The sequence below is a fragment of the Rhinolophus sinicus genome, chromosome 2 (assembly GCF_057876585.1).
Source record: "Rhinolophus sinicus isolate RSI-liver-muscle chromosome 2, RSI-T2T, whole genome shotgun sequence".
NCBI lineage: Eukaryota > Metazoa > Chordata > Mammalia > Chiroptera > Rhinolophidae > Rhinolophus > Rhinolophus sinicus.
In genome coordinates this window covers 186,105,186-186,131,337 of record NC_142502.1, presented here as the reverse complement: position 1 = coordinate 186,131,337, position 26,152 = coordinate 186,105,186, and the positions used below count along the sequence as shown (strand labels likewise).

The following is a 26,152-nucleotide window of genomic DNA, read 5'->3' as shown; positions in this document are numbered from 1 at the left end:
TTTCCAGATGGGTGAGGGTTAGGGGTGGGTGAAAAAGGGGAAGAAATTAAGAAGTACAAATGGGGGGCAAGGCCGGCCAGGTGGCTCAGGCGGTTAGAGCTCCATGCTCCTAACTCCGAAGGCTGCCGGTTCGATTCCCACATGGGCCAGTGGGCTCTCAACCACAAGATTGCAGGTTCGACTCCCTCAAGGGATGGTGGGCTGTGCCCCCTGCAACTAGAAAACGGCAACTGGATCTGGAGCTGAGCTGCGCCCTCCAAAACTAAGGTTGAAAGGACAACAACTTGACGTGGATAAAAGGCCTGGAAGTACACACTGTTCCCCAATAAAGTCCTGTTCCCCTTCCCCAATAAAATCTTAAAAAAAAAAAAAAAAAAAGAAGTACAAATTGGTAGTTACAAAATAGTCATGGGATGTAAAGTAAAGCACAGGGACTATAGTCAATGACATGGTAATAACTATGTATAGTGCCAAGTGGGTACTAGACCAGTCAGGGGGATCACTTCTTAAATTATATAAATGTCGAACCACTATGCTGTACAGCTGATGTAATGTACAGCATAGGGAATATAGTCAATAATATTGTGATAGCGTGGTACGGTGTCAGGTGGTTGCTGGGCTTATCATGGTGACCACTTCTGTAGGTATATAAATGTTGAATAACTGTGGTGTATACCTGAAACTAATATAATATTGTATGTTAGCTATATTTTAATAAAAATCTTTGTGTGTGTGTGTGTGTGTACACTAATCCAAGGGGAAAAGAAGCTGTAGCTCAGATTTCAGCTGGATTGAGGAGATGGACAGGAACATACAACATGGCATTCTCAGGACGAAACTCCTGAGCCCCAGGGTGCTGTGTTCTGAGTTCCAGTGTGCTGTTTTCCTCAGTCTTGGGAAGCTGTACCCCTCTGTCCCAGAATCCTGCAGGCTCAATGCCAGCCTGACAGCAAGTCCCTTTGCCAGACAGCTCACATTTCAGAGAGTTACCGGCTGTGGAGCACTTCTACAAGCCTTGTTCATTCCATTCTTACCACAATTCTACCCTGTGTCCCCGAAAATAAGACCTAGCCATACAATCAGCTCTATTGCGTTTGGAGCATAAATTAATATAAGACCCTGTATTATTTTACTATAAGACCCGGTCTTATATTATTTTTTGCTCCAAAAGACGCATTAGAGCTGATTGTCTGGCTAGGTCTTATTTTCCAGGACACACGGTATGAGCTATCACTATCACCTCCACTTTACAAATGGGGAAACTGAGGCCCAGAGAGGTTAAGCAACTTACTCAAGTTCACCTGCAAGTAAGTAACAGAGCCAGGACTCAAGGCCAGGTGGTTGGATCCCAGACCTCATGTCCTGTCTGCCTGAGCCACGTGCCCCACTTATGGGAGTAGACACTGACTGGCACACGTTTTGAGAAATTGTCTGTAGCCATCTGGATTTCAAATAAATATGTTCATATACTTTGACCTGTTAAGTACCTTCTGGGAATCCATCCAAATGAAATATCCCAGAATATGGGGGGTGGGGGGAACGGGGGAAGCTTTACGTACAAGGATGTTCACTGTTTTATTATTTATTAAGAATACACTGTATTCCAAAAACCTGTAAAACACCTAAATGTCCAACATCAGGGAAACGGTGAAGTACATTAAACTATGGCTCTATGTGCTTTTATTAAAAAGATTCTAGTTAGGAAAGGAGGAGAAAAATATATTAGAATTTTAAATGAGAACAGAAGACTACAAAACTGGATATATTTTATTGTTCTACAAATATATTTAAAACCATTTATTGAGCACCAACTGTTTGCTGAGCACTGTACAGGGATAAGAAATAAAATGGAAAATGAGAAAAACGTAGATCCTCTCTCCTGAAGCCTACAATCCAGCGATGATTACAACCAGGAAAGAAAAGTAATGTGTAGGAAAAAAACAGGCCCAAACACTAAACACCAAAGAGTAATAGCAGCGAACTTCTGATTCTGAAAATAAAGCTAGTTTCTTTCTCTTCCCTTTCTACTGTTTGCACTTTTAAATTTGCAGCAACAAGTCCATATTGCTTTCTTTAATAACGTATACTTTCTTGTTTAAAAAAACCTGTGCTCCCACCAGTCCCACACCCACAGCTCTCGGGAGAGGCACCTAGTGCCATGTGGTGAGCTGCCCGAGTCGGGGACCAGGTCTGCTTCGCAGGGGACCAAGTCCCTGCCAGGCCACGGGCATTCAGTAAATGCCCCAGTGGGAGCAACGAGGTTCGATGAAGAATCTCAGCTTGGCAATAGGGCAAGTCTGGGTGCAAACCCCAGGTCAGACGGTCCCCCAGTTGTGTGGCCATGGGCACATAGTTCCCCAAGCCCTCTGGCCCTCATTTTTCTCTCCTATGGGATGGGCAGCCCTGCAGAGGGGTGTGCACACCGCAAATGAAACACGCACAACAGGCTCCCAATTATCGAAGGTTACAGTCTGTTGAAATTAGTCGAGCCCCCGTCACCTTCAGCAGCTGCCCTGGTCTGATTGCTCTGTTCCTGCTTCCATTGGACAAATGTCACGAAGTCCATTCATCAGAAAGACCCAGGCTGAAGCGGCCTGGTCTAGGAGGGGCTCAACAACCACAGAGCCTTCTGGCACTTTCCATGGGAAGTAGGGGTGCACATCCTGCTTCCCTCCTGTGGCCCTCGCCTTGATGCACGTGAAGAAAGGCCTGTGTGCTTGGCCTCAGCTCCTTTCAACGTAAACAAGCCGGGTGATGAGGGTACTTGTCAGAGGAGAGAAGCGTGTTAGTTTTTCTCTGACCTTCACAGTCATTCACACACAATGGGCGGATGATAACATTTAACTGTTTCAAATAACTCCTCCAGACAGCGAAGAATGAACCTAAACAAACAAGCAGAGAAGACTTTTAGAGTTTAAATGTGTTGTTTTCTCTGCATTAGGCACTTCTGAATCTGAAGAGAATCCTTTTCATCCCTTTTCCTGTTCCCCAAATCAGTATGACCTGGTGAAAACCACCACAACCTCTGCTCAGGAGATGAGTGGTTGGGTCAACCCTGCCTCAGGCAAATCACCTTTCCTCTTGGGCCCCATTCCCACCTGAGAAGTGCACAGTCTGGACAAGATAATGCCTAAATTCCACTGGTAGGAAGCCAGGGGTAACCCCTCATCCCACTCCCGTTTGGTAAGACCATTCCCAATTTTTCTCTTTGCTATTTCAGCACCACTTAATAAGTCACTGTGCTTTCCTTCCTGTCACATTTAACTGCTCATTGGAGGAAAATCTGCCAGGGACGTGGAGTGTTTGGGGCAGAGAAACCACCCGCACCTGTCCGGCCGAGAGGCGTCTGGGAGGGGCAGCCTATGGTGAGGAAAGAGACAACAGACGGTGTCTTCTGAGAACCAATAAACGCCAATCCTAAGACCTCAGACTCCAGAAACCTCTCCAGACACAATCTCATTGGTTCGACTCCCAGCCAACTGCAGCCCATGGATAGTTCCAGAGTCCACAATGACCAGCAGCAGGAAACCACGTTTCCTGTACACTATGGAATTATCTCATCTGAATTAGCTTGCCAGGGTTGCCACAACGAAGCACCACAGGCTGGGGGGCTTAAACAACAGAAATTTACTTTCTCTCAGTTCTGGGGGCTGGAAGTCCAAATCCGGGTGTCAGCAAGGTTGGTTTCTCCTGAAGTGTCCCCTTGGCTTGTAGATGGCAGTCTTCTCCCTGTGTCCTCACATGGTCAGCCCCCTGTGTGCCTGGGTCCTAATGTCTTCCTGTAAGGTCAGATTGGATTAGGGCCCACCCATACGACCTCATTTTACCTTAATCACCTCTTTAAAAACTCAGTCTCAAAATATTCACATTTTGAGGTCTGGGTTTAGGACTTCAATGTGTGAATTCGGGGTGACAACTCAGATCCTAATATCATCTAAAAGTTAGTTTACAGATGAGAAAGCCAAGGCTTTTCCTAGATCTCAGAGCAAACTGGTGTAAGAGGCCCGAGTCCAGTGCATGTCCCCTGAGCCTACAGCCTCTGCCTCTCCCATCACCCTTTAAATCATGCTGTCAGCTCTCTGCAGGCCTATAATCAATCACCTTCAATCCCGAATAAAGTTCCCACTTGCTTCGTTGTGGAAGAGTATTGGATTGGAGGACAAAAGGCTCATGGAGCAGAAGCAGTCACCAGCCCTGGCTTTTTGCAAGTCATTTAAAGCTCACCAAGCCCGAATATCCTTGCCTGTGAAATGGGGAGGTTACTACTAAATTCCTAGGGTGTGACGTCTGCAGGGTTCAGCACCCTGCGGGAAGAAGGAAAAGCCCAGAGGTTCCAGATCCTGGTGCCATGTCGGTTCCTGATGTGGAGAGTACATCTCTAGACTTCCGGTCACTCACCTACAAAATCAGAGAAGAGGAGGCACACGCGCTGCTGCTGATGAGGGAGAGCGCATGTGATCTTGTGGCCAGGCCAACCCAACACCTGAGCTCCTGTGCGTCTTACCCGAGTGACGGGGGCGGCGGGGGGGGGGGGGGCAAGTGCCACAGCTTCTCCAAGCATTGGCTTCTCCACGTGACAGATGAAGCTCACCATGCAGTTGTGCATGACAGTGCAATTGCTTACGACAAGTCCTTACGTAAATGAGCACGATGTAGTGTTGTCAGGAGGTTCTGCCAGTATCTGCAGTGTCGGCATTTTATATATATATATACATACACATATATACCGGGGATGCCAAAAAATGTATGCACATGACTTGTATTCATTTTTTGTTATCGGTATATACTGAGTATTACAATTTTAATACAGTTTTTCCTTTCTTAAAATGTGTCTACATTTTTTTGGCACCCTCTGTGTATGTATTAGTTTCCTCATATGTCCCAGCGAGCAGTTTGCATGTGCAAGACCTGCCCCACTCTAGCTTCTGCATGTATTTTAATATCACCCTCAGTGTGCACAGTGCTTTGCAGTTTAGAAAGTTCTCCATGGTGCCCATCATTTAATAGTGTCCCCAGGATAAAACATCGCCACATTTCATTCTCAGGCCTGCACAGGCGACGTGACCTGCCTCAGCTGCCCTTCACTTGGTCTGCTGACTCCAGATCCAGGGCCCTTTCCATGACAAACAAGTACAACTTTTTTTCTTCCCCTGCAGAAAGTCTGGTGAGCTTCCCTGCCTGACACCGGCGCTGGAGTGCTCGGCCCGAGCTCAGACTGCAGGGCGTGCTTGCTGCAGACGACTGGGCTACCTCATCCTTCTGAAGTTCTCCTTGAAGTTCATGTTATTCGATTCCAAGCATTCTCCTAGCTTGGCTCTCATTTCCTTATTTTAAGCTATGTGCTTCCAACCATAAAAATAAAAGGAAGGAAGGAAGGAAGGAAGGAGGGAGGGAGGGAGGGAGGGAGGGAGGGAGGGAGGGAGGGAGGGAGGGAGGGAGGGAGGGAGGGAAGAAAGGAGAGGGAGGGAGGGAGATTATATCTTTAAATCCTCCATTTTCACCTTAGTGTTTTATTTTCCTGTTTCTTTAATGAGATGTGACGATAAACAGAGATTTGAGCATTTCTTTCAGCCTGGAGCCAATCAAAGAAATACACCTGCCCCCCAAACTGCCATGGCCCCTTTCTAACCCTCCTTGTGAGTGTCAGGAGGCATGCAGGTGGGCTGCCTGCAGAGAGGACAGGGAGCTGGCTGCATCCTCCCCAGCCTGCATTCCACTCGGTGAGTCAGGCCTCCCGGCCGGCCTCCCGCTCTATTATCACTGGAATGTGCACGCTGGGCAACACTGATAGTTCCTCGTCCTGTTTGATGAGGTTCCGATAAGGGTGACTCTACCTGTGGCAGGTGTACTTCTTCACACCCGCTCACCGACTGCTGTGGGTGTCGCCCGGCTCCTCCCCAGCCTGCAAGGACAGCCACTTCCAGCTCCTGTGGGTCAGGAATTCAAGAACTGGGCACCGCTGGTATTTGCTCGCAGGTTCAGTGTGTGAGAGTCCCGGTGAAATTCAGTAATAACCCCACAATTTCACCAAAAAAGCATTATAGTCATTACTGAGGTATGTTAGGAGCTTATTTAAGATAACGTCTTATTTGCACAATGTAGTTCAAATAGATGGTTAGCGCAGGCAGTGTGGTTGTTAAACTCCTAAGTACATGAGCATAATCGCTCTGGAAGTGTGTGCTGCTTCTAAACGTATGAACAGCTAAAGCCGAAAGCATAAATCGATGTCATTTAAGGTGGTAGTGCTGTTAGAATAAGAGCGTTCAGGTTGATATGTAAACAGGAATTTAGTTGTGTCTTGTAGCGCAGTGCCATAGGTTGGAAAAGTCTCTCCAAGACAGCTCTGCTCAGAAGGCAGACCTGCTGCCCAGACCGCTGGGTTTTCATAATAATCATAGTTCCTGGGTGCCAACTACCTTCCGTGTGCCCGGCAGTGTGCTGGGCACTGAACGTAAATGCCTCAATTCGTGTACTGATAATACTAAATATTATTCTCCCCACTGGAAGAAGGTAAAGTTGAGGTCTCGGAGGTTAGATGACGTGTGAGGCCACACGGCTAGAACTGACATTCAGACCTCGTTCTGAGGTCTGGGTTCTCTCCTGTTTCCCTGCTCCGTCCTTAGCCACCACCATGTGTGTAGTGCCCAGGTGGCTACACACCACCTGGCCAGACAACCAGTGAAACGTCGGCAGGCCTCGGGGTCTCAGCTGGCCCTCCCCAGGGTGCTCTAAGTGGTCCTGTGTTCCAGGACCCTCACTCCAATACAGAGCATGGAAGGGACCAGAACCCAGACACCTGAGCCACTAACCAACCCCCTGAGCAGCTGCAAGGGGTCCTCAGATGATGGAATGCCCCTGGACCTAGTGACTGTTGGAACTGCCACAGAGGCTCCAGATTCCCACCCTACCATTGCCCACAATCACCCCCCTCTGACCCGGGCAGGGCGGCTCCTATCTGGCTAAGAACCACCACTGCACCAGTGGTTCCTGTACCTCATCATCACCCTAGCAGACGGCTTTCCGGGCTGGATTAGGTCTTTTTCCTAACAGAGAAACACGATCTCCCTCCTTTCACACATCAGGCACCACGCTGCCCTGAGAGGCACAGGGTAACGCTTCAGGGCCTCCTCACCGCACACCAGCCTCCCAATCCCGAGATGCTACGCCTCACCTGCGTTCAGACTATTGCTTCTGAGTTTCCAGGTCATTCGCAGATAGTCCAAATGCTAATTCCCCAATGTCAAGGCTCGCCCATAATTCCTTCCAATGACAGCATCCACCTTTCCCCTCTCTGAACTTACTGGAAGTGCTAACCAGTAGTTACATTGACTAATTTGAGTTTAACTCTGACCCCCTTGCAAGAAAGCTGTAGGGCTGGAAATTAACTGAGACACCAATTATACAATATATAATAGAGCTAATTGTGTGTTGTATTTCACACATAATATCCATTCATGTAATGCAACACCTTGAATTATATCGCAGGGGAGCGATAAATCTGCTAAACTTCTTTAAAAAGTATTTTCTCTAAGCACACTGACCACTCCACGGCAAGGTGATCCCACTGTCCCCGCACCTGCTGCTCAGGAGAGCGTCCTGTTGGCCCTTGGAGCTCTCCACCCTTCACAGGGAGGCTGATGCTCTCTCCTACTGTCTCCTGGCCTTAGCCTGAGCTGCTGACGACTGCACAGGGGGCTCTGAGGCCCCCACACCAGAAGCAGCTGCTACAGAACAGCAGGCCCTGTAATCTCTCACACCACTCAGAAATGTTGGCAACAGATGGCAAAGGAGACAAGATAGCCCCTGTCTCCAGGGGTCCCTGGAGAACCCCACTCAGGAGAAAAACTGTTATCAGCAAGTGGGGCAACATGCTTGCCCGCTCAGCAGCCCTCACCCACAAAGGAATTACCTCCAGGACGTCTGTCTCATTATAGCCAATTTGGAGTGATAAGTGACTACAGCAAAATCACATCTCTGCACAGCGGCAGGTCGGGTCAGAGTCAGGAAGGATTCACATAGGTATGGGCCTTGGTCACTCGAAGGGACATGTCATTGAGATCTCTGTTCACACCCCAGCTCTGCCCTCTCTCAGCTGTGAAGCCTTGGGCAGGTGTCTTAGCACCTCTGTGACCTGGAGGTGACCCAGTACCAACCAGAGAGCTTGGTGGGGATACATGAGGGAGCTCCTGGGAAGCCCCAGCAGCCGCTGTGCCAGCCTTTCTAATCCCCCTGCATCTGGCGTAGCCCCACTGTCAACACTCGATAATGGGATGCGCACAGACCCATTCCCACAGCCCCCAAGCTGAGTTCGGTGCCCCTTGCCCGTATTTCACACTCATCACTGATCTGCAGTCACTTCCACCTCAGACAGTCCTCCGGCTGAGGCCATGCTGCATTTCTCCCTCTCTCCAGTTGCCCTCACAGGGCTAGCACAGAGAAGCTTGGCAAATGCCTACTTACTGAGCAAAGTTGCCAAGCTTTCCCCTGGCTGACGATTTAAGTATACGTACAAGTTTTAGATTGATTCCTCCAATAGCTGGCCAAGGGCGGATTTTAAACTGACAAACACACCTGGGTTTAGCACTTATTCTAAGACTCCACGCTGGTCTTAGAACAATCAGTCTTACCATAAAAACACCAAGAGGAAACTTCAGCTCACGGAATGCCCACAGGCACTGCCCACTGCAGGGGAGGGCACAGGATCGTTGGGTCCTCTGCCCTGTGAGGTAGGTAGTGTCAGCTCCATTTTACAGATGAGCTGACGAATGCCCAGCAAGTCCAATCTGCCAAAGGTCACGCAGCTGCTAAGTGTGATCTACACTTGAGAATAGAAAAGCCTCTGATGTCTGTTCTAGGAATCAGGAAAGCCAATGCTGAGAACACTTCAAAATAGCCCTGTGCATTTTCCCATTCTCGAAACAGGTTTGCTAATCAGGCACATGGCTGAAACATCCAGCAACATGACTCAGTTTCTAGCAAAATGTCATTTCTCCACATCACTGTGGGGCAACCCCAGCAAAGGCTGCAAGCATAGAAACAGAAAGTGGGGGAGAGGAGAAAAAGGGAAGCAAAGGGTGCCTCAACGTGAAGGCCAGAACCATTTCCTCTGTGTCGCCCTGCAGCCTTTCGGTCAACTCGGGGAGCACTCATGAGGCGAAACTGGTGAGTGAAGTGCAGGCTGGAGGGCTCATTTCCTGTCTTCTAAATACACTCGCACACAGATGGTATCTTGCCCCCTGCGTCATGGAGGACACCGCCCTTTACATTGCAAATGTCTCAGGAACTCCTCAACCCAAGGGAAGCTCTGGCGGGGATAGCTGGGCTTCCTAAACGCCTTCAGGAACAGCGTGCTCAGGCCCTGCTCCGCCGCCAGACAGGGTCGCTCTCTTGCCTCTCCTTATTCCCGTCCCTCCTCCTCCTCCCCAGCCAGGACACTTCCGGCCCTCAGGATGGACAGCGAACGTCCAGCCATGCTGCCCTCAATGAATGTTATCAGAGGAAACACTTGAGAAACACAGAGCAAACAGAACCTTTCCGCACCTGCTGTCCCTCGGCCACCTCCGGCGCCCTAGCCTGCGTCCAGGTGCCCTCTTGGAAGAAAGGGCCCATTCAGGACTGTGGCAGGTGGCTCCTCACACATGGCAGAAAGAAAGGAAAGACACAAGAGGAGACGGCAGAGCATCCTCAGGACTCAGAGCCGGGCCCTGCAGACGCCCACCCCAGCTGTGGCCTGGCTCTGTGGCGCTTGGGCAGGTGGCGTGGCCCCCAGCCTCAGTCAGATCACCTGCACATTGGGTTCCTAAGAACTGGGCCTCCTCGTAGGGCTTTATGAGGATGAAATGAGATAAACCACGTAACACAGCTCTTGGCGCTAGGCTTGCAGAGGCCGTGGGTCTGGGACAGTCCCATGATCTCATCCCATGTTACAACTATGCCTCTTTTCTCCTCACAACCAATATCAATATCGATGACTATAGTTCATTTCATTGCTACAGAAAGGAAACCAAGGCTCAGAGAGGTGAAGTAACCTGCCCGATGTCACAGAGCTCGGACGTGGCAAGTCCGGAATGTCAAGGTCAGGTGAACCGAGGCCCCCCTGAGCTCTGCTACTCTTCAGCATATCCCCCCAGACAGTGGGGGCTGGATTATCATGGGGATGAAGGGACACACAGGCTCCCAGGATTAGGGGGCCTGCCACGAGGAGACTGTGACATCACCCTGAGGCAGAAGATGGTCTGAAGTCACATGCGTTCACTGTTCTCTAGAAGCAATGGCTTGTGGGTACCACTCTAACGACTTTCTATCCAGGCCAGTGACATCAGGGACTTGTCCAAGGTCACACAGTTAGTGACTGCCTAGCCCAAGGCTTTTGCCTCAGCTCCACGAAGAAGCTGTCATTTCTCTCATGAGTTATGCGAGATTTCACCAGTAGGTAGAGTGGTGGCCAGCCTAAATCAGCGGTGTGCTGGAGCCATATCACTAGAGCCCAGTGTGAGTAGCACGTCCCCAACGGGCACTTCGTTTTGGGACGGGAGCGGCCCACCACTGGAGCCCATGGGTACACAGGCAGCAGGGGATCCCAGCCTAAAGCGTCCACGCCCATGCCTATCCTTGTCACACCAGGGAGCCCAGCTGGGGACTGGTGGACTTCCAAGGGGACAATGTCCTCTACTACGGCTGGTAGAGTGCAGGTATCACAGGACCAAAGCCCTGGGACATGTGTTCTCCTCCTCGCCCCACCAGTCATGTGGTCTCTAAAGCATCATCTCTAAGGTCACAGAGTGGGCCTAGCCGGAGTCTCCTCATCGGCAGAAGGAGGCTACTGCTGGGAAGAGCATGTGACACAGGGCCTTGGAAATTATGAAGCCCGGCATTCAACACCAGACATTGTCACTTGGGCAGCAATCCACTTCTGTTTGGGCTTCACCAAGCTTTCCACAAGCTTTCTTCCTCCTAATTCACTTTGATCTTCACGAGCTCTCAGAAAACTCCCCAGTGGAGTGCACTTGAAATCTGGAAAACTAAAGAACAAAGAGCTTCTGTTCACAGAAGTGTTTGTAAGAATTCCCAGCTCAAGATTCAAAGTGTGAGCTAAATGATACTGTGACAAATGGCCCCAAAGCTGGAGGCCACCTTCAAGTTTGTCACACACCCTCACTCGACAACCGGGGCAACTGAGGTTTGTTCAAGGCCATGTATGAACATATGGTAGAGCTGAGACCACAAGCACCTAGTATTGCGTGTGGATTTGGGAGAAATGGTTGCTTTTCATAACTTACCCACCCAAAGCAGAACACGTTCCTGAGTCAAAATCTGCCTAAAGAATCAATACTGCAGAAATCTAGTTTAGTCATCAGTACCCTTAGCATTGTCCTATGAGCCAGACTCTGTGGAATGACCCCTCTGACCCCTCCTTCCACCCAATGTAAGAGTTGGAAGGCATTTCCCAGGCCTCCTTGCATCTAGGATTCTTGCACCCAATGACGCCTGCAGAAGGCAGAGGTGAAGTGGATGCCCTCTTCCTGCAGAGCTTGACTGCTGCAAATTAGGTCACGGAGATAGAGGGGTACAGCAACATTAGAGGGCCCATCTCCCGGCTCCTGGGTGTCATGGTCTGTCTTCCTAATCCCTGGATCTCAGCTTCAGATGACCATTCTCCAGGTAGAAGCAGAGGCTGCAGCCAGGTCTCACTTCCAGCCGCACTCAGGGGGGGCCTCAGGGGTTCTCCCCATGGCCAGTTCTGTATTCTAGGAGTCATGCCAGTGGCCCAGTCTAGAACCTACTCCTTCACCCCTTCCATCCATTTTATAAAGACCAAATCCTCTGTATTAAGACCCTTTGTACTTAATATATCTAGAATGGTTTGTGTTTCCTGCAATGAGCTCTGACAGGCACCCGTCCTTGGGTTCTCAGATGTAGGCTACCTGCGCTCTCTGTGTGTTTCAGGAATGGCTACCTGAAATACCTAGGAGCTGCTATCAAATCCTTCCAGAACTCCTCAATCAGCCTCATACACTGTTGAGGGTGCAATGGAGCGACCCTGCCCTGGCTTTTCTATTTGCAAGCACCAGATTCTCATGATACTGGGCTTTCTCACACACACAAGCACAGCAAAGCCACACTGGTACAGATTGATCCTCTACTAAAGAAAAGTTCAGGGTCTCCGACGAAACTCTATTCCACCTTAGACTTTGATGGGGGGAAAACCCCCAATAGACAGAGCAATGGAGAGCTGGGGGACCATTCTACTTCTGAAAAATCCTGCAGCTCAATTTTAAAACCAGGGCAAGGCCAGAGCTTTCCATTCACTGATCCACAGAACATGTCTTGTCTTGAGTCTAGCCATGACATGTCCCCCAACAGGGCGATTACAGATCACTCACTGGACGGGGGAAAAACTCGAGTGGTACTGACTCGGGCAATTGGCCTCTGCTCCTCTCTGGACCCCACCCACATGTGCAGTGGCACAAACGCCCACCGGAAGTGAGACCACTCTCGGGAAAAGCAAAATCACATGTTTCTTTGTTGTCTTCCAATATCACCCCAGTCATCTGATTCAAGGACTGACTGAGATCATGTTCTCGTTTCTGCTTCACATTGTGTTGTCAAGGACACGTGGGCAGCTGGTGGGCAGAACGAGAAACACATGTCAGTCTCTACAGCCGGACAGAAGGGGTTTTCCTTAGATGGTGGTTTCAACACTGCCTTCTGGAAGGGGAGGCAGCAAGAAAGCCATGAACACCCACCAAGTAAATGTTCAAAAGATGGAGTATCCATCTGTCCCCGCTCCTGCCTCTGCCTCCCTTCTCTCCCCACTGTGGCTCATGACCTGGGTGAGCCCCACCCCACTCTCCGCTTCCCAGGACCCACGGAGCAGGGTTTTCCCTCACACTCACTCCTGACCTCAGCCACAGGAGCCCCATAAGTGACCATGCCCCCCACAAACAAGAGCCTTGGGGCTCTCCCCAGATTCTGACTCCTGAATCAACTTGCTGCATCTGCAATATTGCATCCGTTGCATTTCATTATGTTTTTGTCCTGTTTTAATTAAGTTTTTTAATTGAAAAAGTCATACATACACATAGTAACAAAAAAGTCAGAGCATGAAAGAATATTTAATGAAAAAGCAAGCTACTCCCCCCCTCTCAGACCCCACATCCTATTCCCCAGAAACATTACTACCATGAGCCCCCTGGAGACTCTTCCCAACCAGACCTTTACATGCATGAAGCAATCACCATTGGCCGTCTATTGAACGACTTTTTCAGACTCTCTTTCTTACTATAGTAGCTGGAAAGCCAGGTATTTGCCAAATGTATGTTTCTCATCTTCTTTATCCATCCATCTATTGATGGACACTTAGGTTGTTTCCATGTCTTGGCTATTGCAAACAACACAGCAGTGAACATGGGGGTGCAGATATTTCTTTTCGATTTAGTGTTTTCATTTCTTCAGATAAATACCCAGAAGTAGGATTGCTGGATCATACGGCAGTTCTATCTTTACATTTTTGAGGAACCTCCATACTGTTTTCCATAGCGTCTGCACCGATTTACATTCCCACCAGCAGTGTCTGAGGGTTCCTTTTCCTCCGCACCCTCACCAATACTTGCTATCTCTAGTCTTTTTGATAATAGCTGTTCTAGCAGATGTGAGGTGATATCTCCTTGTGGTTTTGATTTGCATTTCCCTGATGATGAGTGATGTTGAGCATCTTTTCATGTACCTGTTGGTCATCTGTATGTCCCTTTTAGGGAAATGTCTATTCACATCTTTTGCCCATTTTTTAATTGGATTGTTCTTCTGTGTTTTGTTTTGTTTGCTATTGAGTTGTATGAGTTATTTACATACTTTGGACACGTGATTTGTCAGACACGTGATTTGCAACTACTTTCTCCCACTCAGTAGGCTGCTGTTTCCTTGGCTGTGCAGACATTCTTTAGTTCAACATTGTCCCACTTGTTGATTTTTGCTTTGGTTGCTTTGCCTTTCGTGTCAAATTCAGAAAATCATCGCCAAGACTTATGACAAACAAATGCTTCCACAAACCCCTAGGTAGATGCATCTTTATGCACACGTAGGAATTCATCTGTACACTAATTTGTGCAATAATAACTTGTACAAAAGGGAGACTACACATCCCCTTGGAGTCTGTCTTTGCTGTCACTCACTCCCCTGCCCAGCCCTGAATCCTGGGTCAGCCACTGCCTTGGCCCGAGCCCTGGGCTCCCACTAATCTGCGAGTCCGTTTGGATAAGCGCCTTCGACCTTCTTGCTCCAACTGAAACTCGTTGCTCTAGGCAGGCCCTCCGTTCGGCCCACTCCCCACCGACCCCCACCCCGTGCTAGACCAGAGGAGTTGTGGGCACCTGTGTCTGCTCGCCCAGCCCTCCCCCAGAACTGTGTCCAGAGCCCGCCCTCCCGATCTGCCCTTTTCCTGCTCTGGTGAACTGGCCCCCATCGGCTGACTTAGCCCCAGTTCCCACAGGAAGCTCAGTGAGAGGCCACACCCCACCTACAGCCAGGCCCTCGCCCCTGGTTTCAGAACCCGTAACCAACCTCAGAAATTCACACCAGAACCCAACCTCACACCCCAACCCCAATCCCAGTTGTTGACAGAAGCTAACAGATACCACTGCTGGGTAGAGAGGGACACAGAGATGGAAGGCCAGATACTAAGAACCTAGGAAACATGCGTGCATATTTGTGCGCCCAGGAAAACAACGGTATTTCACGTTCTATCAGTTCGAACTTGTTCATTATCTCCAGCTTGTGCCTAGCCATCCAGGCTGTGCTGAGCTGACGCACATGGGTGGGGGGAGAGGGGCTCAGCCCAGACGTGCAGCTGACATTTGCAGCGTACAATTTTGTCTTTTGTCTTCTAGGGCAAAAAACTATCATCTCTGATTGGCAGATTGGCGAAGCTGATGCCAGTGGGGCCGGGGCTGGCCATGGGCCAGGCCGCTGAGCTCGCGGTGCCATGCTGGCTGGCCCCTCCCCCCACTCCCCCATCCCCAGCGGGCCTGCTGGAACCTCAGGCAGGGTTCTGCTGAGCTCATGTGGTCCATCGCCTGATTTTACAGATAAGGAAACAAAGTTTCAAAGAGGTCAAAAAGTTTCCCAGTCACTCCGTGACAGAACCAGCAAGGCATGGCAAAGCTATTCCTACGGGCACCTCCCCTATGGCAGGCCCTGCCTCCACGGCCTCCAACGCTCACAACCCTTCTTCGAGTTGTGCAGTGTGGTCTGTCACAGATCACAGGCTGGACAGTGAGGTTAAGGAACGTGTTCTGTCACACAGCTGGTGAGGAGCAGAACTCGGGTACATACTCAGCCCCGATTGGCCATCCCTGCTCCTTTCTCTACCCCGTCATGACATGATACCACGCCTGGGACAAGAGTGACAACCGTGGGTCAGAGAGGAAGAGAGAGTATAAACAAAAGGAATGAATGTTGTTATTAAACAGTGAAAATGCAAATAAGTGCCTAAAACAGAAGCCAGCAGCCCTTCCTTCTTGAGTAAAGAAGGGCCTAAAAACCCAAAGGATGGGGTGTGTCCCGGGACACAGGCGTCAACCCCCAAGTGACCTCAGTGGCTTAAGCTGGGGCAGTGTGAGCAACAAAATAAGGGACACAGGATTGGGTTACAACCCTAAGTGTAAAATACACATGGATGACACCAATATAAATAAAAGATTGAACAAGTAAATAACAGGGAAAAGAGACAGGTGGCCCTCACAGACGAATTCCAAATAATTGATGCAGCTACTGCCCCCTCGGGTGTGGGCTCTCCTCTGTGACTTACCTGACGAGGACACTACAGGAAGTGGGGGGGCGACTTCCCAGGGGAGAACGCTGATGGACCACTGCCTCAGGCCCCAGCAACAGTGATACGTCACGTGACGGTGCCTTCCCTTCATGTGATGTGACGGAGATGGCACCTCACCTCTGTGGTCTTCCCTCCAAAACCCATCACCCCAGTCTAACCATGAGAGGAACAGCAGACAAAACCCCTGACCTCAAAACCATCAAGGTCATCCAAACAAGGAAAGTCTAAGAAACTGTCACAGACCAGAGAAGGCCTCAGAGACATGAAAGTAAATGTAAAGGGGACTTGGAAGAACTAGGGAAATCCTAGTCACCTGTGGAGTCAATAGTGATGGGTGGCGGTTCCTTGAGACAAAAGCACTGTGTCACTGCCAGCTGTTAGCAAGAGGGAACCGCAGTGATGGGGTGACGGAGTGGGGTGGATTCCCTGTGCTGTCTTTATACCTTTTCCGTAAATGTACAGCAAGTCTAAATACGAGCTTTATAGTAAATACAGAGCGGAGAGGTTTGGCTCTCCTACCAAAGAAATGCATCCTAGCTCAGCATGCAGTAGACTGATTCAGAGATGAAAATGTGTGGGGCCCGGGCTCCCTCAGGTCAAGAGAAGGAGAAGTCTTGGGCCGGCGCCTGAGTTGCCGGGGCCTGAGCGTCCGACATTCCCAAGGTTGCAGGCAGTATCTGGTGTAGCCAGCCCTGAGACCACACGCCAGAGTAAGACACGAGTTAATCCAGGGGGCTTCCGTGAGGCAGGTGGAATTCTGAACAAGTTTTAGAGCTTTTGTGGCATGAAAAGGGGCGCCACTGAACTGTCCCCGTCCATGCCCCCCCCTCACCCACAGTCTCTCTGAAGGTTTCATTGTCCGGTCTTTCCCATCTCCTGCTCTGATGCTGCACTGGCTGCTGTTGTAATCAGGTGGTTAGGGGTTCAAATTTCCTCCCAGTGTGAAAATGCAAAGTGACCTGGGCCAGCTAGGAAAAGAGCAGGTGTCCTCTTTCATCCAGCCGGGGTCACTGTCCCCTAAAGGGGCCCAAGTCTGCACTTCCTGCCACACTGAGACCTCAGGCCAGGACTTGGCTGAGCTCCAGGGGGCCATCACCCCAGCACTAAGGTTGCAGCAGGTCCCAGGAGGACTCGGCCTCCAAGCCCAGGGCAGAGGGGGAGGCATTTCTGAGGGGCAGGCTGGCCCCCAGCCAGTGGGTCCGCAGATGCCATGCAACATACACCTGAGCAGGTAAGAGAATAGGTGTGTGTAAACAGTGTTTGAAAAAGAAAATAGCTGTACAAATACAGCACTTGTTAACACAGGTGTTTATAGGTGAAATTATTTTTCCAGGGCTGCTATCTATCTACCCACCTTCTTTGTAAGTCTCAGCTCACACCTGCAGGGACTTTCCTGTTAAGTAAAGGCACCAGGGGAATGGAGAGTCCACATTGTCTTCACGAAGTAGGAGGTCAGTGGTTGGCTTAAGATGGGGCTAGTTTTCACCCAGTTTCCCTTGCTGGAGTTACTTTCATTTTTTTAACCTGCTCTAACAGGATTCGGCCTGCTCAATACTTCCTGCTTGGCTAGGAAATGCTCATGACCACCCGAGGGCAGTCACAGCAAGAAGTACTTTTCTTGGGGCCAGCGGGCGCTGCCTGCTTTCTGGGCACGATCTCATTCTATTCTCTCTCCCCAGGAGAAGTCTCACTATTTAAATTTTATGGGTGACAAAGCCAAAGACCCTTGTCTGAAGTCACAGAGCTAATAAGTAGGAGACATCAAACCTGGGCGGGATTCAACACTTCACCTCGAAAGGGCTCCAGAAGTGGCCCGAGATGACTGACGACAGCCCCGGCCACGGTGCTCTGTGCGGGAGCACAGACACACTTCCCTGGGAATGGAGTGCCTATTATTCTGTTCTCCCTGGTAGAAGAAGGTGGTGCTGTCGGGTGGGGACAAGTAACCAAGTGTGAAAAATTACAAGAGAAACTCAACACTACTGAGCTGCACACATAAATATGGTTAAGATGGTCAATTTACATTCTGTGTATTTTGCCACAGTTTAGAAAACCTTTATGGAAGAGAAACTTAGAACATTCTATTCTGTACAGAGACCTCACACAAAGAGCGTGACTTGCGTTCTCAGTTGGTCTGTTTTTGGTAAGTGCACCGGTGTTTGCACCCTGTCCTCTGGAGAGATGTGCGCTCAGATCAGCCTTTGCTTCATGCAGATGGGGGGGGGGGGGGTGAGGATTTCCCCAGTATTGGGGGGAGGCCCTAAAAGGTGGAATACCCCAAATGTAGATTCTTCAGAGTGAGGTGTTAGGTTTCCCAGTCGCCAAGCCAGGGGCAAGAGCAAGGAGGAGGGAGAGCAGCCCTGGCCACAAAGAAACAAGGAGACTGAATGGCCAGCAACGGACCAGGGGCACAAGCTGAAGCAAAGGTGGCCTTTCCGCTAGTCCTGTCATCAGCCTTCATGAAGCCAGTCGCACATGGCAGCCTGGGGAACACAGGCAGGGCTCTGTCACTAGTGAAGAAGAGCAGGACTGAAAGAGCAGGACTGTGACCAGCTGGCCAGAGGCCACTAGTGGGGAGGGCCAACATGGGGACCTGGCTGGCGGTGACGGGTGAGCAGGGTGGGCGGGGAGCCTCTCACTCCCAGAATCCTCAGGGAAGCCTGAGAGGGGCGGGGTGGGCTGCAGACACACAAGACGGGGCTCAGACGGAGTCCCTGGGGCACCCAGGACAATGGACCCCTTGGGCTCATTTGCCATCTGTAGCCTTTGAAGTCACTATGTCTACAAACCAGGGGGAAACATTATTATTTGGTTTTAGCAGCAAAACCCTTCCATCCAGCTTGAAGAATAAGGTTTCCAGAAATATTTAGAAAACGTTGTTCTATTCCTGCCTCCCACTTTGACCTCCACTCACAGACCAGCTCCATTTCACAGACAAAGAACCTGAGGGTCCGAGGGACAGGGGCAATCACAGACGGGCCTGGCTCTTGAAGGCTGTCCAGGGTACGAGCCCAGGGCTCCCGAATCCTAGCGTGGGTCCTGCACCCTGTGTGACATTCAATCCTGGGAAGAGGGGCGTCCCCGTGAGCAAGGCACTAGACTGGCCCTCCCTCAACATCCCTCTGGCTCCTCCTTGGGCCACCGCCTGTGTGGCAGACTGGCCAGGACATAGGCCTGAGCACACACTGGAGGCCAGCGGCTGGTCTGCTCTGTCACTTGCCAAGCGGGAATGGGGGGGAGGGGGGAAAGAGAGAACACCAGTTGAGAATTTAAGAGCTCACCACTGAGAAGCTGTGAGGTTTTCCATTTGAATCTATGAAAAGATCTATGACAAGCCTCTCAAAGATGGGATGGTGCCTAATTAGACATTATTTTATGTCATTTGGATCAAGATGACCTCATATCATAATTACAGACCTGCTCCGTTACTTGGAAATAATTAGAATGCTAAAATGTTCTCTCTGCCCGCCATGTTGGAAGCTCCAGGCGTCACGCTGATGACCTCCACCTCGGTGGCCTTTCAGAAGGACAGAACATAGCAGAGTTGGGGGACAAGCAGCCATCTGTCCAGCGTGTGTCCCAGTCAGTGAGTAGGTCTTTGGGGAACGCTGTGTGCCAAGGAGGTGTGTGGTACAAAGAAGTGGCTGTTTCTTCAAAGTACACTCTTCCTCTTACTTACTGTCTATCAGTTAGGGGCTACCACAAATGTGCAACATGCACACACACACACACACACACACACACACACACAGTCACACACTCACTTTTCTGACATGAACTCTAGGTGTCCAGTTTTAAACCTAGACCTATGCTCACACCGGGCCACACCTGCTGACCCATTTCTCTATCTCCAGTGCCAGCATGTCACCTGGAGCGTCCTGGGTTCCCTGTGGACATTTATCCCACTGACCAAACCTGAACCAGACAGGCGTCTTCTCCAGCAAATGGTGTGAGAACAACTCTGACTCCGGTTCTAAGGGAGCATCTCTGCCCGGAGCTTCCCGGCTGGGCAAACTGCTTCTCCTCCCTTCCACCCTGAAATGCTACCTGGGACAGCAGCCTATGCATCACACAGCTCGGATGCACCCAGTGACAAGCAGGCCCACGGTCCCCAGGCAACAACAGTCTGTCCACATGTTCCAGGACTGGTGGGCAGCTCACTATGACCACATTTTCATAGCTCCCAGTGCTGACCTCTGACTCTTCGATGTGGTGACATTGGATCCCATGAATAACCAGGCCATAAAGGGAGATCATTAATATTTAGCTTTGCCACGGGGAAGCACTTGGGGGGGAATCGTCTTTTAGTTAGAGAGCTGGTATTTGTCAACTGGAGGGCAGAACTAATTAGACGCATCAGCGGGGATGACAGGGAGCTGAAAAACAGCTTGTCAGCTCCAACGTGACTTCCAGGGACGAGGAAATGACAAATGGCGCAGGCAGAGCCAGCCCACACCCAGGTGGGTCTTCCACTCTGTTTGCACATCCTGGGCTCTGAGGACGGGGAATCAGGGCCCCCACGGCCCAGGCTGCTGGTTCCTTCCCCTTCCTGGGAGCCAGCCACAGGGGTCTCCTGAGCAAAGCCACAGCGTGAGTCAAGTCAGAAGGGCTCACAGAGGCTAAGCCTCTGCAGTGGGCTCAAGTGTGCCCCCCAGCCCCCGCCAAATTCATATGCTGAAGCCCTAATCACCAAGTGTGACTGCATTTGAAGACAGGGCTTTTAGGGGGCAATTCAGGTTAAATGAGGTCATAAGTGAGGGTCGTAATCCACCTGGATTGGTGGCTTCCTAAGAAGAGGAGAGACAAGAGCGCTCTCCAGAACCTGACCATGCCAGACCTTGATCTGGGACTTCCAGCCTATGGAACTAGGAGAATTTCTGTTGTTTAAGCCCCCCACCCCCCACCCCCCACCCCAGTTTTATTAATTTGTTATGGAAGCCAGAGCTGACTAAGACACTTTCTACCCGCCCTCCCAGGACAGAATGCCCTCGATACACCCCCCACTAAGAGGCCATCTGATTAGGCTTGAATACCTCCAAGGATGGGGTGCTCATTCTCACTCCTTTAGCTTCAGGGTAGTGGAATGGAGAGATTTAGGGACTTTGGTCCTCAAAGACTTGGGTCCAAAGTTCCTTTGCCCCCAAGCCCAGCCCTCCTCCTCCATTACAGGGAAGTTCTCAGTGCACACGCAAGCACCCTAACAGGAAGCTGAGTGCCAAGTCAGACGCCCCCCGCTCTCAGCCTCTCCATCCAGTCTGTCTCCTGGTCCTGGCGATTCTGCCTGCCACCAGCCTGCTACGATCTCAGCTTAATCCTGGCTTTTGGCTGCGGCCTCCTAACCGGGGTCCTTCCTCTGGTCCACCCGTCTCACTACTACTCCCAAATCCACACTCAAACTGCTATCAGAATGAGCTTTCCGCAACACACTCTGACCACGCACTTCCCCTTAGAATTGCCATCGTATCTCCTGTGCTCCGCAGGGCAGCAGCCAGGCACCTCAGCACTATGTCCCCAGTGTGCCACACATGGTCCCCAGTACCTGCTTCTGCAGCATCTGCAGTCACAGGGGGACTCACCTTGACCCAGCCTAGCCCCACCCACACAAGTGCATGTGAACACACATGGGCACACGTACATACACTCACACAAAGGAGTACGGGCACACACACGTGCATATATACAGACACATTTTAAGAAAGGAAAAAAACTGTATTAAAATTGTAATACTCAATTTACACCGATAACAAAAGATGAATACAGGTCATGTGTCTACATTTGGGGGCCACCCCAGTATGTGTACACCCACGCACACACATATTTGGGAGTGCACACATTCCCTCTAGCCATTCTGTTTGCTCCCATTTGCTCTGACCTCCAATTCTGCCTGGGCTCCAGCAGCCCTGCCCTGACTGACTGCACAACCTGCAACAAGTCACCGTATGCTCAAGTCTCAGTTTGCTCATCTGTAAAATGGGAACACTACAGTCGTCCCTGTGTCACTAAGGAGTTATGAGCTCTCCATGGAAGAATGCGGCTAACGTCCTTGACAGAGTCTGACATGTGCAAAGAGTCTGGTGAATGTTGGCTGCCTTTCCTCATAAAAAAAAGCCAGGGCTACCTTACAGATCAGAGCGGGGCAAGTGGAGAAAGGGAAAGAAAATCAGAGGGGTAGAGGGAGGGAAGGTGCAAGTTCAAAAGGCAACACAGGACAGTCCAGGCACCCGCCACCCCCAGCAGACAAAAGGTGAACCACCCTTCAGAGCCTCACTGAGAGAAATTGTAATGATTCTTCTGATCATTCAGATTAAAACAGGCACAAGGCAAGCACGTCTGAAACCGAAAACACAATAATTGTTTAGACTAATTTGAGCGTGAGGGTCAGGAATACGGAAGATACACTGAGAGAGGCAGACAGACACAGGATGAGAGGGGGAGAGGAGGAGGCTGAAAGACAAAGAATGGACTAAAATTAAAAACACAGAGGCACAGAGAGAAATAGAGAAGAAAGGAAAAAGGGAGCGAAAGACAGAGAAGGAGAAGAGAGGGAAGAGGGAAGAGACAAAGGAGGAAGGAGGGAGGGAATGACCTCATTTACCCTCCTGTGCCCATGGGGCCGACCCTCCTCTCCAAGGAAAACCGACTTCCCCTTTGTCTTCAGCATCTCTAGGTGAGAGGGTCGGCCTAGTAGCTAAGAGAAGAGTGCTCTAGTTTTGATGACAACAGACCAGAAAGTGCATTTAAGCCCCTCAGCTCTCAACAGGGCAGGGGAGGCCACAGCCTGCCAACCGGGCAGAGGGTGAACATGGCCAAGGCCTCAGGCCTTCTCCTGGTGGACTGGCTGCTTGAGTCACCACATAACTGCCTTGCCCCCGAAACAGGTCTTGCAGGACGCATCCCCCACCAGCCACACCCGTGCTGGACATCCGTCCACTGTCCCTCCCAGACACTAACTACAGCTTGGACAGCAGTGAGATTAGCAACTGGGGGCAGAGAGACCGATTCCAAGGGACACATGGGCTAGACCTTCATGTTCTCTTTTTTAAATTCAAAAGAGAAAGGGGAAAAAGAAGTCCAAGTCAATTGCTGTCTGGTGGCCACGCCTGTAGACTCAGCCAGAAGAAGGTTGGTCTTTGGCATCACGGTTGGATCTGTGTCTGATTTTTCACACAGAGTTCTTAGCCTGCCTGCACACTCCATCAGACTTCTTGGGCCTGGGGGCCACAGGTTCACTGCTTTACACCCAACAACAGCCTTCTGGGTTGTATTTTTATCTCATCTCATGGTAGCAACTCATATGTGATGCTACTTCCAACTGATATGTGATGCTGCATTCCAGACGTGTGTATTCAGGAAGAGCCCGTTTCCAGGTGAAGAGGTGTGGAGATTCGCACCTGAGTAGGCCGGGCTAAAGGTTACCCGGATTCCCACTTCAATAGGTTGACAATGGACTTGACAAGAGTCCCAGGTGACGTCCATAGACCCCTGAAGGTCCTCTCGAGCTCTTTGGGTCCCTGAGATAAAAGGTATTCTCATAATACTACTAAGACAGTAATTATTTTTTCTTCACGATCTTGACATGTGCACAGACGGTCGCGAAGCAATGGTGAGTGAACCATCGACACTATAGCCCCAAGCAAGGCAGTGACATCCAAGGACACCAGTGACCACTATACTCTTCATGGCACACTTGTCAGTTTCCCTGAAGAATGTCCTTGACGAGGCCAGGAAAAGTACTAATATTAGTACATCTCAATCCTGGATAACACATTTTCTTAATATTCCATTTGATAAAAGAGGATGGGCTCCCCGAGCCCTTCTGCTGGACAGAGAAGGGGGACATTGGCTGGAGGAAAAGCACTTGTGCGATAGAGTTACAAGCTGAACTTGCCACTTCCGTTTGTGTAACATCACTAGAACATCTTAACTGACAAACTGCAGCATTTCAAACGTGGGTATTTGGCGGGCATCTTCTTGAAAATAAACACATGAGCCTATTTGATCAAGGAAAACTGAGAGTATGTATTGCCAAGGATCATAGCTGAGATTTCAAGCAAATATTACAATTTTGGACAACGTATATCCATGGTGACTGAGACCTTTCCAAGACTTTTCTGATGAGATCGGTGGTGAATCAATGAAGGTAGTTTCTGGATGTTGTATATTAAAATGTGTCGGCATCTGGAGGAACTGCAGAGCTCAGGACGTCAGTATTTTCCAAATGGCAATGCAAAAATCATGTCTGAGTAAATGATCCACTCACAGAATTAGCCAGACTGCCAGACTTTAAAGTAACAGTACACACATATTGCCATTAACTTGAAGAAACTCTTACTTGTAGAGTTTTAGTGCAGTATCAAAGAAGACCCACAATCATCTGAAAAGGCTATTAAAATACGAACTAAATATCTATGTGAGGCTGAATTTTTTTCATATACTTCAACAAATATGATATATTGCTACAGATCAAATGCAGAAACAGGAGAATCCAGCATCTTCTATGAAGTCAGACATTAAAGAGCTTTGCAAAAATATAAACTAATGCTGTTCTTTCTACTATGTTTTGTTTTGGAAAATATACAGTTTATCTTACAAAAATATGTTCTATAAGGTAATACGTAATGGTTTTGTTAGTGTTTTTTAATGAATTAATAAATGTGTTAGAAATATTTTAAATAAATTCATTAAATAATAATAATATTTTAACAAGTTGTCAGGCATCATTTCTAACGCCGTAAAGAGCAATAGCTATAACCCACATACACAAAACCTCTTCAGGATCCTCAGTTGTATTTTAAATGTACAAAGGTGTCCTGAGACGCAAACTCTTGGGACACACTGGTCTAGTCACTTACTACTCGCAGCAGCTCAGGGATCTCCTTAGAGATGCAGGCTCCTGAGAAATGCAGAATCTCAGGTCCCTGGCCAAACCTACTGAGTCGGACTCTGTGTTCTAACAAGATCACGGAAAGGTTTCACAAACACGCGCCTGTTCACTATGGAGAGGGGCACCCACAGGAGTATTTATGATATCCACGCAATGCTCGTACTGCACTTGCTGGACTACCACTTGTCTGTGACATTTCCCTGTGGAGATATCAACTCCCCAACACACAGACACGAGTCAAGAAATAACCCTGAGGCGAAGCATCTCGGGTCCAACCCATGGAGGCAAGTCTGGGAAGGATGAGACCCCTCGTGGTGAGGACTCTGGGTGGGCCATACAGTCTTCTAGCCATGGTGTCTGCGTCAGTCCTGATTCCATAAACGGCTGCCAGAGAGAAACACAATCATTGCAGTGGAGCCCCACTGGGGCTAGCAGTGGTGGTGGTCTTGCCTCTCCTCCCCACCCACCATGCGGTGCAGGGTCCCTCTGACCGACCACACTCTGGCTCCCTGATTGACTGTCTGCACCCCATACTTGTATCAGCCCATCCCACACCCCGCCTTAGCTCCCTGACCCTAGCTCTGCCCAAAAGCCCACCCTCACTCCAGAGAGACGATGCTGAGACAGGGTCCAGATAGGAAGGGGGGACGTGGAGGGGCCACACAAGAACAAGGCAGGAGCCCCAGGGCTCTGTGCTAGAGGCTGAGTCAGCACCAAGTTTTGTCACTAGAGGCCAGTCAGGACAAGGAAGGGCCACCAGCAGCCAACACAGGGAGGTCCAGGGTCCAGGGTCCTGAGGGGCTGCTGAGATTACACATAAAGCCCGTGGCACAGAACCTGGAACACAAGTGCTTGGCGACCACTGGAAGCTGGGGGAGGGGCCTGGAGCAGAGTCTCCCTCACAGCGGCCAGCAGGAGCCAGCCCTGTGACATCCTGATCTTGAACTTCCAGCCTCCAGACTGGGAGAGACTCCATCTCTGCTGTTTAAGACGCCCAGTCTGTGAAATTTTGTTATGGCAGCCTGAGCACTGACACAACTGTCCGGGAGCTGTGATGACGCCTGCTTTGCAGGTGAGGACACAAGAGGGCTGGGACATTAAGAGATTTGCCAAGGTCACGCGTCTGGCCGCTGTGGAGAGCAGAGCGCCTGGGTGGATCCCAGCCCCACTGCTGACCCCGTGAACTCCAACACACCACTTGTCTCTTGAGCTACCCAAGTAGGAGGCATCCAGTCCAGACCGGCTGGGAACTGCACTGGAGCCCTGGCCATGGTCACCCCTGAAGAAGCAGCTGAGTCAGTTTAACGTGCGCTCTGTGGCCGGTCAGGCGGAAGGGGAGCCAGAGGCCAAGAGCCCTCGGTCATCTCAGCAGCAGAATCAGGACATAGGTCCCCAGCTGCCCGAGCCCTGGGAGATTTCTTAGACTCCTGCCACTTCCC

At 50.2% G+C, this 26,152-nt stretch overlaps 1 long non-coding RNA gene across 1 annotated transcript in view; it reads right to left on the bottom strand.

The window, feature by feature from the left end:
* Positions 1-1,749: 1,749 nt before the first annotated feature.
* Positions 1,750-26,152, bottom strand: part of LOC148758974 (uncharacterized) — a 55,313-nt gene continuing 30,910 nt past the window's right edge. Inside the window, exons 4-5 of the long non-coding RNA XR_016020505.1 lie at positions 3,632-3,779; positions 1,750-2,882 (exon numbers count right to left, since the gene is read on the bottom strand). This is a non-coding gene — a long non-coding RNA (uncharacterized LOC148758974). The remainder of the gene's footprint in view (positions 2,883-3,631; positions 3,780-26,152) is intronic.